This window comes from Tachyglossus aculeatus, unplaced genomic scaffold (genome assembly GCF_015852505.1).
Source record: "Tachyglossus aculeatus isolate mTacAcu1 unplaced genomic scaffold, mTacAcu1.pri scaffold_304_arrow_ctg1, whole genome shotgun sequence".
In the NCBI taxonomy this organism is placed as follows: Eukaryota; Metazoa; Chordata; class Mammalia; order Monotremata; family Tachyglossidae; genus Tachyglossus; species Tachyglossus aculeatus.
In genome coordinates, this window is record NW_024045018.1 from 5,773 (window position 1) to 10,963 (window position 5,191).

Genomic DNA, 5,191 nt, shown 5'->3' on the forward strand with positions numbered 1-5,191 from the left:
GAGAATCATCAGCGAGTGTCCTGTCAATTCCTTCATTCATCCCATCAATGGAATCTAACTTTGGCTCTTCTCTCATCACATGCAGAAAGTCAGGGCTGCCTCCCCAAAATGCCCAACGTCTCCACGGTGAAGGAATTCCTCCTGCTGGGTTTTCTCGAGGTCCGGGAGCTGCAGCTGCGTCCACTGCCGCGCTGTTCCTCCTGGTCTACCTGCGGCCCTGACAGGGGAATCTCCTCATTCGTCGCCGTCACCAGCCCTCGACCGGGCGCCTCCGCACCCCCATGTACTTCTTCCTCAGGAACCTGTCCGTTGTCGACCTCTGCTATATCTCCGTCACCGTCCCCAACTCTGCCGTCATCTTCCTGACCGATCGTAGAGCCATCTCCCTCCTGGGCTGTGCCACCCAGGTCTTCTCGGTGGTCCTGTTTGGTGGTTCAGAGATGTACCTCCTCACGGCGATGTCCTATGACCGCTACGCCGCCATCTGCTTCCCCATGCGTTATGAGCTCATCATGACTGACACGGCCTGTGGAAAAATGGCGGCCGCCTCCTGGCTAATCGGGGTGATTTTTGGGGTGTTGTATTCAGCTTCGACTTTCTCCCTGAGCTTCTGCGGGTCCAACATCATCCAGCAGTTCTTCTGTGACATCCCCTCCCTGCTGAAGATCTCCTGCTCCGAGGATCACATCGTCAGCGACGTGAGCATCACCGGTGGGGTAGCTTTAGTTGTCGTCTGCCTGGTCCCCATCGTCGTCTCTTACGTGCGCAACTTCCGGGCCGGTGCTGAGGATGCCGGCCGAAGAGAGCCGGGCCAAAGCCATCTCCACCTGCCTGCCTCACCTCGCGTTCGTTCATCGGTCTTCTTCTTGACCGGAACCTTTCACTCAACGTCAAGCCCGTGTCAGACTCCCCCCGACCCTGGGCCTCTGTTGTCCATATCGTACACCGAGATGTCCCCCCGCACTGAACCCCCTCATCACAGCCTGAGGGAACCGGGACATGAAGGCCCCCCTCTGGGAGAGTCCTAATAGGGAGACTCCTCCTCCTCTTCTAAGGACAAAACGGCTCTTTCCTTTTGCTGACTATCCCGGTTCCTCATAAGGATTTCCGACCGTGGGGTAGCCATATAAAGAGCTTTCCAAAGACAAGTCCGGCGCCTGAGGATTTGACAATTCTGGGATGGAAGCTGATAAGCCGGGTGTGACTGTAAGCCGGTGGTATGGCACGGATTGTCTCTCTTTATTCTGAATGGTACTTTCCAAACGCTTAGTACGGTGCTCTTCTCGCGGTAAGCACTCGATAAAGATGATTGATGAATGAATGAATGACTGACAAGTGATTGTTTGGGCGACACCATGGTTTAGTAGAATGATCGTGTGGCTGGGCATCATGAGATTAGAGAGGTCTGCCCGGTTCTGCCACGGGCCTGCTGTATCACCTTGGTTCAGCTACATAACCCCTCTGGGTCTCGCTGTAAAATCGGCATTCAATATGCGCTCTCTCTTTGTCTTTCAAACTGAGCCCCCGCGGGTCAGGAAACGTTTCCGATATGATTAGTTTGTTTCTACTCTGACACTTGGCAGTCTTTTCGTATGTAAATTCTTAATAAATTCAATAATGATAATGTCGATACTACTATTGATGATCACAGTAATTCTATGAATTTTAAGATCCCTCTTGGTGGTTATCAAAATCAGTTAATCGGAGGGTCACAAGGGAGAAGGGACCTGGGGTCAGTGACATAGCATCCCTACGATCTCTGTTCCTCTTACACTCTGAGCCACTGTGGGACAGAAATTGTGTCTGAATCGATTCTTTGGTTTCTACTCCAGCAAGCAGAACGATTTAGGCACACGACTTCTTACTAAATACGATAATGATATCATTATGAATAATGACTATGAAAATGTAACGATACGACCGAAGACAGGATTGGAGTCCAGGTACTACTCTCTACCAGGCCCATTCTTTCTCCACTAAATGGATGAATTTATGTTTGAAGGCACTTCTCATTTGACTCTGAAACCACTGAAAACATTTCACAACAGTCACGAACATATCTTTATATTCTCTGACCTCTGCTATCTGCTATTCATTTCAGTTTCGGTCTCCTCAGCCAAAAATGATACTCTTGATATTTATTAAGTGCTCACTACGTTCCAAGCAAAGTATTAAATGCTAGGTGAGATTCAGGACCATCTGGTAGAACACAGTCCATGTCTCACGAGGGATTCACAGACTAGGAGGGAAACCAGATATTGAATCCTCATTTTATTAGTGAGAAAACGGAGGCGTAGAGAAATTAAGTCACCTTCCCATGGCTATGCAGCAGAGAACTTGTAGAGGTAGGATTAGAACCCATGTCCTCTGATTCCCAGGCCTGTGTTCTTCCCAATAGCCCCCTGCATCTACACAGTTCGAAGCTTGGTGCCTCCAATAGAATGGAAGCTCCCTGGGGGCAGTGATTATATGTACAAATACCACGTCCTCTGTAGGTCCTCAATAAATAGAACCGATCGACTTAGTCCTATTCTTTCACCCCCAACATTAATGTCTCTGAATTGAAGTCTTCCTTCATCCTGTGCAGGGAGTCGACATCATTCCCCAGAAACGTTCCGTGCCTCCTCCGTGAACTCAGAGATCATTTTGAATTCAGGAACTCCCTCCTCTCCATGGAGAATCACCAGCGAGTGTCCTGTCAATTCCTTCACTCATCCCACCAATGGACTCTAACTTTGGCTTTTCTCTCATCACATGCTGAAAGTCAGGGCTGCCTCCCCAAAATGCCCAATTTCTCCACTGTGAAGGAATTCCTCCTGCTGGGTTTCTCGAAGGTCCGGGAGCTGCAGCTGGTCCATGCCACGCTGTTCCTCCTGCTCTACCTGGTGGCCCTGACGGGGAATCTCCTCATGGTCGCCGTCACCGCCTTTGACCAGCGCCTCCGCACCCCCTTGTACTTCTTTCTCAGGAACCTGTCCGTCGTCGACCTCTGCTACATCTCCGTCCCCGTCCCCAAGTCTGCTGTCACCTCCTTCACTGATCGTAGAGCCATCTCCCTCCTGGGCTGTGCCGCCCAGGTCTTCTCGGTGGTCCTGTTTGGTAGTTCAGAGATGTTCCTCCTCACGGCGATGTCCTATGACCGCTACTCCGCCATTTGCCTTCCCCTGCGCTACGAACTCATCATGACCGACACGGCCTGTGGAAAAATGGCGGCCGCCTCCTGGATCACCGGGGTGATTTTTGGGGTGTTGTATTCAGCTTCGGCTTTCTCCCTGAGCTTCTGCGGGTCCAACATCATCCAGCAGTTCTTCTGTGACATCCCCTCCCTGCTGAAGATCTCCTGCTCCGAGGATCACATCGTCAGCGACGTGAGCATCACCGGTGGGGTAGCTTTAGTTGTCGTCTGCCTGGTCCCCATCGTCGTCTCTTACGTGCGCAACTTCCGGGCCGTGCTGAGGATGCCGGCCGCCGAGAGCCGGGCCAAAGCCTTCTCCACCTGCCTGCCACACCTCGCTGTCGTCATCGTCTTCCTCTAGACCGGAACGTTCACCCACATCAAGCCCATGTCAGACTCCCCCTCGACCCTGGACCTCCTGTTGTCCATATCCTACACCGTGATGCCCCCCGCCCTGAACCCCCTCATCTACAGCCTGAGAAACCGGGACATGAAGGTCGCCCTGGGAAGAGTCCTAAAGGGGAGACTCCTTCTCCCTCTTCTAAGGGACAAAACGTCTGTTTCCTTTTGCTCACTATCCCGTTCCTCATCAGGATTCCGACCGTGGGGGTTGCCATATAAAGAGCTTTCCAAAGACAAAGTCCGGCGTCTGAGGATTTGACAATGTCTGGGATGGAAGCCGATAAGCCGGGTGCGACCGTAAACCCGGTGTGGGCACGGATTGTCTCTCTTTATTCTGAATGGTACTTTCCAAACGCTTAGTACGGTGCTCTGCTCGCGGTAAGCACTCGATAAAGATGATTGATGAATGAATGAATGACTGACAAGTGATTGTTTGGGCGACACCATGGTTTAGTGGAATGATCGTGTGGCTGGGCATCATGAGATTAGGGAGGTCTGCCCGGTTCTGCCACGGGCCTGCTGTATCACCTTGGTTCAGCTACATAACCCCTCTGGGTCTCGCTGTAAAATCGGCATTCAATATGCGCTCTCTCTTTGTCTTTCAAACTGAGCCCCCGCGGGTCAGGAAACGTTTCCGATATGATTAGGTTGTTTCTACTCTGACACTTGGCAGTCTTTTCGTATGTAAATTCTTAATAAATTCAATAATGATAATGTCGATACTACTATTGATGATCACAGTAATTCTATGAATTTTAAGATCCCTCTTGGTGGTTATCAAAATCAGTTAATCGGAGGGTCACAAGGGAGAAGGGACCTAGGGTCAGTGACATAGCATCCCTACGATCTCTGTTCCTCTTACACTCTGAGCCACTGTGGGACAGAAATTGTGTCTGAATCGATTCTTTGGTTTCTACTCCAGCAAGCAGAACGATTTAGGCACACGACTTCTTACTAAATACGATAATGATATCATTATTAGTAATGACTATGAAAATGTAATGATACCCTCTTTAGCATGACACTGGGGGTGGGAATGAAAGTTGGAAAATGGAAGATGGTATGGGAGAAGGGAAGAAACGATGACTGCAGCTCCATCTGACTTGTCAAATCCATCCTCTTTCAGCAATACATTTTTCCTTCCTTCCACCATCCATCCTTCCAACCATTCATCCATCCATCCATCCATCCATCCATCCATTCATCCATCCACCCATCCATCCATCCATCCATCCATCCATCCAGAGCACGGGATTGGGAGTTGGAGGTCTCGGGTTCTAATCCCAGTTCTGCTACTTGTCTGCCGTGTGACCTCGGGCAAGTCTCTTCACTTCTCTGGGCCTCAGTTCCCTCGGCTGTAAAATGGGGGTTGAGACTGTGAGCCTGTGTGGGACAGGGACTTTGACCCAGTTGGCAAGTATTCACTCCAGCACATAATAAACGCTTATTATGCGTGGCTCACTGGAAAGAGCATGGGCTTTGGAGTCAGAGGTCAAGGGTTCAAATCCTGGCTCCACCAATTGTCAGCTGTGTGACTTTGGGCAAGTCACCTAACTTCTCTGGGCCTCAGTTACCTCATCTGTAAAATGGGGATTAAGACTGTGAGCCCCCCGA

General features: G+C 50.5%; 1 pseudogene; it reads left to right on the forward strand.

Moving 5' to 3' along the window:
• Window positions 1-2,783: 2,783 nt before the first annotated feature.
• Window positions 2,784-3,737, forward strand: LOC119923849 (annotated as a pseudogene).
• Window positions 3,738-5,191: the final 1,454 nt, after the last annotated feature.